This window comes from Pongo abelii, chromosome 13 (genome assembly GCF_028885655.2).
Source record: "Pongo abelii isolate AG06213 chromosome 13, NHGRI_mPonAbe1-v2.0_pri, whole genome shotgun sequence".
Classification (NCBI taxonomy): Eukaryota; Metazoa; Chordata; class Mammalia; order Primates; family Hominidae; genus Pongo; species Pongo abelii.
Genome location: NC_071998.2, coordinates 79,253,662 through 79,263,256, shown reverse-complemented (window position 1 = coordinate 79,263,256; position 9,595 = coordinate 79,253,662). Strand labels below are relative to the sequence as shown.

Genomic DNA, 9,595 nt, shown 5'->3' with positions numbered 1-9,595 from the left:
ATGACTGCTGGTGGCCACATGAGCTCCTGCCTGCCTCCCTGGTCAGGCTGGGAGTTTCCAGGTGCAGTGCCTGATGCTGGACACTAACTGCCCCTTGTGGAAGGCCCTGGGAGGACACAGAGAAAGCCTGAACAGATGAGAGCAAGAGTCCCTGAAACGGAGTTGGGTCTCCCCAAGGGGAAGGGGGGAAAAGCTCTTTGGCCAACCTGAGTTCCTACTAAGGTGCAACGGGTCAGAAGTCGGGAGGGTCCTTCTCAGGTCTGGTTGAAGAAGGGTACAGAGGTCATGCTGGCTGCCCAGCCGAGAGCTTTCCCAGAACGAGACTAAAGCACTGGTGCCCTCCCAGGAGGACTAAATGTCGGTGTCCTCCATAGGCCATGTTTATCAGGAGCTGAGGGTGGGCCCCCTAATGACCCTCACAAAAGCAGGCTGGAGGCTCTGCTCTGAACTGCCCAGGTCTGTCTCAAGCAGCTGCTGCTCACGTTGCAACAGGGCTCAACCATAGCTTTTCCACTCTGGGAAAATCTCACATTGGAGAAGCAGGAGCTGCAAATGAGATGCAGCCGAGGCTATGGTTGAGTGAAGGAAGTGCAGCTGGCCTGCGGTAGCCTTCTGCCATAGGGCAGAGGTGGCTCTATCTGTGGGTCTTTCTGGTCATGTAGGCCCATCCTCTGGCCTTCCTAGGAGGCTCATCTACTTTCAGCACCATGGCACCAACTGGAGGCCTAGGTCTGCTCATTTCTTGGTCCAGCTATGCAGCCCCTCTAGCCCTGGGAGGTTATCAGAGAGTGGAGAGATGTTGATGAGAGGATCCTGGCATGTGGAAGGACAGGGTGGAAGAAATCCTGGATGCCTCTGAGGTCCCAGGTTTCTGGTATACTCTCTGGCTGGACCATGGGGAGATAGGGCAAAAAAGGAAGGAGGGGGGCCCACAGCCTGCTCTAGCTCTGCGCTGGGGCTTAGCTCAGCATGGGAGAGAGAGCAAGAGACTGCGTGAAGGAAGCACAGCCAGCTTACTATGGTCTAAGGAGAGAACAGGGATTGACCTCAGTTTTAACCACCATGCCCGTTGCTCACCAGGGCTCTGGGGCCGGCCAGGTCAGCCACTTGGTGGGATTCCACCCTCAGGGTGGTTGAGCTGCAGCTGCAGCACCCGGCCTCCAGGTGGCGCCAATCCGCTTGCTTTATGGTGGGCTCTGACAACCAGCTGAGTTGCACGCAGTCCCTCAGCCTCCCGAGGTCCTGGGAGCAGGGATCAAGGTGGTCCCCGTAAACCTGACAGTAAACCTGACAGAGGCTGCGGGCGTGCATTTCCAACCACGGTGCACTCAGCGGGTGGAACTCCACACCCGTTTCTTTGGAGTCAAGGCACGGCCTCTCAGTGAGGAGACTGCTCCTGGTTGCCCACTGCCGGGTCATCCCAGCTTGCAGTGGAACCCTCCGCAGCCTGGCCTCTTCCAGGGTAGCCCCTCACTCCCCTCTCTCCTGTACTAGGAGACAGGCCGAGGAGGGCTGACGAGTTCCAGCTTTGGGGATGCCCCATCAGCTGTGTCACCTTGAACAAATCATTTCTCCTCTTGGGTCTCGAAGTTTCCTCCAGCGTGAAACGTGGTGGAGGCATGAGGGGCTATGGGAGCCCCAAGGTCTCTTTCAGAGACTTCCTCTGGGTCCCATGTGACCCCGTGGCTGTCCCCAAAGGCAAGAGGGTCCCCAGCCCTGCAGCCAAGTCTCTGGGACACCCTTTCCAAACAAGTGCAGGTCTCTGACGGGCTGAGCTTTGCTCGCTTGGGTTTCTTTGCTTTTTTCCTTTTTTTTTTTTTTTTTTTTTCCTGGATGAAATTCCTGCCAGCTCCGAAGGAAGGAGGGAAGGGGAGCGAGCGGCAGCGTAGAAAGTTTCCTTGACTCCTCTTCCGGCTGGGTCTCCCTCCCTTGCCAAGCCCCGCCTGTGAAACTGAATAACGAAGATGACTCAACAATGCCTGCCCCTCTCTGACTGCACCGTCCCGGCGCTCCCACCGCCGCCGCCGCCCAGTAGAGCCCTCGGGGCGGTCCCCACCAACGGCGCAGCCCGCCAGGACCTGGAAGAAGCAGCTGCGGCCACCGTGCCCGTGCCTTTGCGCGCCCGGCCGCCAGGGGCCCCAGCAGCCCGGCCGCCGAGATGCCCAGCCCGCCCGGGCTCCGGGCGCTGTGGCTTTGCACCGCTCTGTGAGCCTCCCAGAGCGCCGGCGGCGCCCCCCAGCCCCACCCAGGGCCCACCGCCTGCCCGGCCCCCTGACACTGCCAGGATGGCATCGTGCTGTCTGCTGACTTCTCTGAGTTCGGGCTGTCCGTCGTAACGGGGGACCTGGATCTCCTGACGGCTTACCTGTGAGTACTGCTCCCCTGTCCCCACCTGGTCCTGCGGGCTGCTGGCTAGCGCCCAGTCCTGGCCTCAGCAGGGCACCTGCTTGCTTGGTGCCCTGGGGCGTGGGCATCCCGGAGAGGGTTCACCCCCTTCCAAGTTGACCGTTGTGGGACTGGGGAGGGGAGAAGAGTCTGAGACTAAATATCAGGCAAGCAGGGAGACCGGGCTTCCCTGACTTGGCTTCCCCATTGGCCTCCGTGCTTGTGGGCTGACTGCGGGAGCCCAGGCTTGGCAAGGTGGGTTCTGGACCCTGAGTGGGAGGGCGCGGGGCTGGCTGCCCCTTCTCCTGTTGCTGCATTCTCTTCCAGCAGAGCAGTGCCCGGGATGGTGGCTGAGGGTAAAGCTGACAGAACTGGAGGTGGAGGTGGAGGTGAGGGGAGCGTGCTCCAGTGGGGTGGAAATAATGTCTGTTCTTCTGCCATGGTGAGGACAACAGGGCTGTCACACTGAGGCTGGGTGGCCTTCGTGGGGCGGGGAGGTGTCCCAGAAGCTGGGAGGGGGGCCTTATCCACTCTTGTCTCCTCAGAAAGGGACTCTGCCAGCACCATCTCCCTTCACTGGGGCCTCCCAGCTCCCCCAGGGACCTCCCTAAAGTCATGTCCCAAGAGGCTGTGTTGGAGACACTAATTTGTGGGCAGGCGCCGAGGCTGAAAACCAGAGAACCATTTTTAGCGTCTGAGTTGGAGTGAGATGGCGTGTGAAGGGAACCCTACTGGGGGCAGCTGTCCTGTCCTTCTGGCTCACAGGAGCGTCCCCTCAGAGCTGGAGGGCTGGGGGCTCTGGCTGCTCACCACCTGGGCAGGAGGAGGGTGAGAGAGCACATTCCAGGCCACCCACCCGTACCCCCAGCCCCGCTCTGGGGAAAGGAAACCTCCTCCAGCCCAGCTCTGCAGGCTCCATCAACTTCCTCAGAGGAGCTGGGAGCAGGTGGGAAAGCCTGGAGCCTTCTGCTGAGGGCTAGGATCCCAGAGCTCCTTCTGGCCTGAGAGAGGCCCCTCATGGCTTTGGGGTTCTAGCACGTGGGAGCTTAGGGGAAGAGGAGGCTGGGTGAATCTTTATGGGGGCCTAGCAAGAATTTGTGGAACTAAAAGGATGCTCAGTGTTGGCAGTGTCCTGGGACACTGCCAGATAGACACTGGGAGATAGAGGGTCCCAGATGGCAACTCTTCATGGGGCTCCTCTCCAAATGTCCCTGTCCCCAGGTTGGGATGTCCCCCTCCACCCCAAAAGGCACAGGCTGTGGGCCAGGTAAGGAGGGAGTGAGAGAGAAAAATAATGTCCATCTTTTAGAAGGACAAATGGAATCCTTCACAGTGCAGCAGGTGACGGCAGAGGCAATCATGAGAATAAAGGTAACAACAGCACACAGCCTGGGTACTCAGCATCTGGCAAAGCAGGGCAGGCTCCGGCCCCACCCCACACCCAGGGCAGCCCCACTTTCAGCAGTTTTCTATCCTGGGAGTATGTGACATTAGTTCATTTGAAGACAGGGTCCTGTGGCTAAAGAGTTTAGATATGACTTCTGTGGAGCCTTTCTCTGGGCGAGCCGAAGGAAGGTCCCTTGCCTGGGTTGAAAGGGCAGGAGAGATAAGGCCTTCCAGAGCTTCCTTTCCCAGCATTAAGTCTTCCTAGACTGGTTAATGATCCTTTTTCTAGAAGGACTTGGGGAAGGAGGTACACTGTCATCTTTGGAATTCAAGCATCCTACCATCCATGCTGGCAGAAGATTTTCCCACTAGCTTGTCACAATTCCCTTGGAGCTATGAAGTCTGCATTTGGGTTCAGTGGGGGTGGGGTTTTCTGAGCTGGTCTGTGTCTTCCTGGGGATTGAGAAAGCCCCTCTCTCTCTCAAAACTCAGGGGATGCTTCTGAGAATGGCAGAGAGAAGAGAGGGAGTGGGAGCTAGAAAGAGTATGATGGGTCCTGAGGCAATATGGGGAATTTAGCAGTGGGGTCTGGAATATTGGAAGGAGGTGGCAGAGGACCATGTCCCCTGCCCTGGGCTGGGGAGGGGTCCCATCTGGATGCTGTGTGAAGGATTTCTACAGTTGTCCTGAGGGTGTCTCAGAAGAGGAATTTTCTTTCTTTGCCCTCTCTGGAGAACAGCTCTACCACAAAGGCACTTGAAGGTGGGGTTGAGGGCTAGCATGGAGAAGAGCCAGGGTGGGGAAGTCTTGGGGCTCCTTTCTCTTTTCAGCGATGTTAGGAGGTGCCCAGCTTGGTCCTGCCCCATGTATCCCAGCCCTTGCTGAGGACAGCACAGATTGGCATCTGATGATATAACCAGCAGTGCCTCTCTCTGGGCCGCTCAAACCTTGGTTCCTTCCTAGCTCTGCCACCTACTGAGAGTCACTCACTGAACACCTCTAAGCCTTAGGTTCTTCATGTGTACATGGAGAGGAGGAAGCAGGTTGCTGAGAGGATTAAATGAGATAATATGTTCAGTGAAAGTCCCCACAGTGCCTGACACCCGAGGGTGACTCTGAAATGGTGGCTAGTATTATCATGCCTCCTATGGGTGCTCTGTGGAGGTGGAGGTGAACTACAAGGCCTCTCCACACCAGAGGGAAATTGAGCCTAGTGGGTGAGTGTAGAATTCAAGGGAATGGTTTGTGGCTGGAGGAAGAGAGCTGTGTGCTGTGTGATCAGGGCAACTCTTGATCAATACTTGGCTGGTTCTGGGGACTTGGAGCCCAACCAGTTGGTGAAAACTGGGGGTTGGGGATCGGGAGGGAAGTGGGGGAGTTAGGTCCTCCTGACACAGAGTTGAGAAGGAAAAATATTAAAACACTTGGATATGCAGGAAGTAGCAGGCCAGAGAGGACTCGAAGATCCTTAGAAGGAGCCATAGACGGAACCATAGGAGGCGCCCAGGAGCTATGGGCTCCAGAAGGTACCCGCAAGTCCTCTTGCACATTCCTTGACCTGGTCTCAATAAAAATGACATCACATCTCTTCCCCCACTCCATGGCTGTGAGATTTTCTCTTTCTAGCCAATACCTTTCATGAGGTAGGTGCTTCCACCTCTCCATCTTGGTTCTATGGAAGACCAGAAAGTCGTCTTTATAGCCAACTGGTATTCTTTGCCTCGACACTCATGTCCAGAAGCTATTACCACTTTTGGGCTCAATGCCAGCCCTGTTTGATCAAGGTTGGGAAGACAGACTTCAGATACTCACAATCCTTCATATGTCTCTCTTTTTCCAACAGTTTCCTCCTAAACTAGTCTCAGCGAGGCTCATTGACACTCACCGGGGGTTGGACATTCTCCCTGGCTAGGGCCTGTTCTGGAAATAGTCCAAGAGGGAGATGGAGCCCCTGGCTCTGGGACATCCAATCTGATGGTGATGAGAAGGCATGATGCCTCTTGTTCTATTCTTTTTTCTTTCTTCTTTTTTAAAAAAATAAAAGTCCAGTAATGTGCTGACTTCATAACAAGGTTTGAGGGAGGCACTTCTCACACGTGAGCATGAAAACCCAATCATCACGCTTCTTAACTACAAAAGGATCACCTCTTGTTCTATTCTATTGCATGTGCACATGATGCAGAGACAGGAATACACAGACAGCAAATAACTTGGGCAGATAATCCCCGAAGTTGTTCCTGAGTAGATAGATCTGGGTAGTTACTCTGGGCCCCCAAGGCTGAGCAGTGTCAGTAAACAGATGGTGCCAGAAAAGGTGTCTCACGCAGCTAGTTGTAAAAGACCTCGGGCTTATGCACTTGCAGTCACACCTAAGCACCCATTTTCATCGCCCACTGCCACCAGGGCTGAGGGAGGGGCCGCTATACCATGCAACCCCCACTTCAGACTGCTGATTGCTTTCTTGGGAATTCACTCCCTTTAAGATTGCCTGTGATAACTGATAACCACTGGACTTGTTTGAAAGGTTAGATGGTATGTGCATGTGTGTCTGTGTGTGTGTGTGTGTCTGCGTGTGTCTCTGTGTGTGTGTGTAGATACAGGGTAATTTGCAGGGGATGTCTACAGCCAAAATGATGGAGGCAGGATGCTGGAGGCAGAGAGTAAGGGGTTGTGGCATTTGCCACAACAAAGCAGAGTTCAAACTATCACTTACTAGCTATGTAACTCCCAGCCAGTTGATTAGCCCTTCTGTGACTTAGTTTCCTCACCTGTAAACAGGGTTAAGATCTACCTCATAGGGTTGTTGTGTGGATTCACTTAGATGATGTTTGCAAAGAGTTTGGCATTATGTCTGGTCCATGGGAAGAACTCAATAAATGTTAGCCAGTGTTGTTATAAGGCTGACCAGGGCCAAGAAATGTCAGTCATGGAAGTCTTCCTGGAGGAGGAAGTCCTGGAGCTAGCATGGGAGGGAGGGAAGCAGGCCTGTTCTATGAAAGGTGTAGGATAGGTGTGTGTGTAGTTGGGGGCTGTGAGAGGTGCAAGAAGCTGCAAAGGAGATGGAATGAGCTCTACTGGGAACCCAGAGTAATTTTAGGTTTTTTTTGTTTTGTTTTGTTTTTAAGAGTACAGTCTGAAAAACCAGGGAGGGGAGCACCTGATGGAAGACGCCAGCATGCTCCCTTACATGGTCTAGACGGGCCCCTGCAGGGGCTACAGATAAGGAAGCAGAGAAACAGGCAGCCTTAACAGGGGAGAGCCAGCCTTGGAGAGGATGTGTTGTGAATTGGGGGTGGGGGTGCCAACGTGCCAGGTCTCATTTCTCACTTCCAAGGCCACCCTTCTCTGGCCCAGTCTTAGTCGCCCTTTCTAATAGATTCTAAGAGTTTGACTCTTTCAGGAAGCTTCGGGTTTGTGAGATCTAATCTTCAGTCTCAGTCGCTATGAGACCCCATGCAAGTCCCAAAACTTCTCTGGACCTCAATGTCCAGAGAAGCCATGTTTTGGATGAAAAACTAGAAAGTGGCGGAGGTAGGGAGCAATCCACTTTGAGTCTCCTGCTCCTGGTGTGGGACAGAGAAAGCTCCCGGGGAGAGTTGCTCAGCTGCAGGCAGTGAGGGAAGGGAAGGAGGGAAGGGGAGGACCCAGGCAGCACCCAGACCAGGGTGGGGAAGAGAACTTACTCTTAAGCAACTTCCTGTTCTCTTATCCTTAAACTTGAAGCCAGGAATAGGGACAGGGATAGAGGGGCCAAGGCTTGGAGCCGCTGGGCTATGCAGATGCACTTGCTTGTCCAGCAACAGTTGGACAGGGCCTGGCCTGGGCAATGTGCTCCGGGGTGCGTGGAAAATGTGGTCATTCTTTGTCCGGGGAATTCTTCTTATTCCCTACCATTTCTCTTTACAGAGAATTTTACACTTCCTTGCAGACACTGAATTATTGTGTTAAATTATTATAACTTAATAGCTTCTGAAATATACAAACAACAAGATGTTGCTGACATGGCTGTTAGAAGACAAGACAAATAATTAGCAGACTCATGCTCATTTGTGTCATTGAACAATTCATCTCATTCATTCCTGAAGGCGCTGCCGTTTTCCTGCTCTCTGTCTGTGGGGGTGCTTGTTTACACATCTCTCGCAAGAAAAGCACTTCTCTCTGGCTTCTCTCTTCCTCCCTCCCTCCTTCCTGCCTTCCCTTCCTCCTTCCTTCTCTCCCTCCCTCCTTTTCTCCCCGTTCCTTTCTTCTTTCTCTCCCTCCTTCGCCCTTCCTTCCTTTACTGATGTAACAACCTTGGTGTGCCGTGGCTAAGCCACACTCCACCCCTGACCTGCGGGGGATGAGTCAAACGGTCAGACTCGCCTGGGCTTGTTCCACGCTCCCCTGGCTAGACAGGCGTCTACACATTCTCAGTTAGGGGCTGGACGGGGGCAGCTGCTAGACAGGCCCTATTCTGGGCCTCTCTGAGAAGTGTTCCTGAAAAGAAAGGGAGCCTCCCGCTTCCATGGCCCCTTAGCCGTGCCAAGGGGCAGCACCGGCTTTCTGCTGATGCTGACGAGCTGTGGTGTGAATTCACGAAGGTCAGCTGATTCACGGGCCCTGGATCTCTGCTCTCCTTCCGCTAAGTGGGACTCAGGCCAGCCTGCCGTGAAGGAGGTGGCTGCTGCAGCTTTCAGGAAGGAACACCAGGTGTCAACCCCACTGGGTGACCAACCCCACCTGGCTAGGACCCAGTCCCTGGTGGCTGCTTCCCCGAGAGGCGGGCAGGGCTGGGGCTAGGGGCTGTCCGGGAGTGTTCTGGACTGTCCCCTCGCCACCATTCCCACAGGCTGCTCAGGACTGAGGCTGAGACGAGCGACCGGGACGGGATTGTATGGCTGCAGGAGGCTACACAGCCCCAGGAGGCTGCTTCTAAGAGGCCCACGTGGCCTGCATGGGGACGCGCCTGGCTGTCCAGCATGTGGTCATTTGAATTGTACATGTTTCACTGGGATGCCTATAGAAAAGTAGACAGAATATCTGGAAAAAGTTGTTGAAAGGTTGCAAACTTAGCTACTTTTAAAATTAAAAAATAGCTTCGTAATTATAAAAGCAATATATCCAAGTGTAAATTTTAAAATAATTTGCTGCATTATAGTAAGCATCCTACGATCTCTATGTGCCCTATAACATTATGTTGTATAGTTTAAATATATACAATAAAATCTATTTTTAAAAATAGGCAATTAAATCTCATTTTAAAGAGTCAGTTTGACTCTCTTCTAATTTCTACCCCTTGCTTTCCTTCTGTGTGTGTGTATGTGTGTATGTCATCTTCGTTAAATGGCTCAATGCATTCCGAATATTTTTTCCGTTGTCTTCATGATGTATTCATGGGAAGGGGAGTATGTGGTTTATTGCTGCTAGTTTATCAATAGAGAGAGAATGCTGGCCAAATGTCTTTAATAGTAATGACGGTCTCAATAGCAGTAATGACAGTTATCACTTCCGGAGCTCCTCCTGCCTGCCAGGCACCACCGGGGTCCCTCCCTGCAGCCCCTCACGCCATCCTCCTAGTCACTTTCTGAGGTGTCTGTGGTCATCCTCCCATTTGGAGGAGGGCTCTGAAGCACAGGAAGGTCCAATACTTACCCCATGGCTGGGATAAGATGGGCCAGGGCCAGGCTGTGAACTAAGGCAGAGAAGGGGCTCCAGCACTTTTCCCGAGCCCTTGCCTCCTCTGCCTCTGCCCCATGGCCACCTGGTGGGTGGACACAGCTAAGCCATGGCTAGAACCCAGCATTCTCATGACTACTCTAACCATAGAAAATCACAAGTTGCAAGC

The 9,595-nt window shown here is 53.7% G+C and overlaps 1 long non-coding RNA gene and 1 other non-coding gene across 2 annotated transcripts in view; one reads left to right on the top strand and one right to left on the bottom strand.

Annotated features, from left to right (window-relative positions):
- Positions 1–107: 107 nt before the first annotated feature.
- LOC134759784 (uncharacterized) overlaps positions 108–9,595 on the top strand; it is a 31,900-nt gene continuing 22,412 nt past the window's right edge. The window contains exon 1 of the long non-coding RNA XR_010136545.1: positions 108–2,367. This is a non-coding gene — a long non-coding RNA (uncharacterized LOC134759784). The remainder of the gene's footprint in view (positions 2,368–9,595) is intronic.
- LOC112135059 (small nucleolar RNA U13) lies at positions 5,814–5,913 on the bottom strand. The gene has a single exon (XR_002916372.3). It is a non-coding gene; the product is annotated as a small nucleolar RNA U13 (small nucleolar RNA).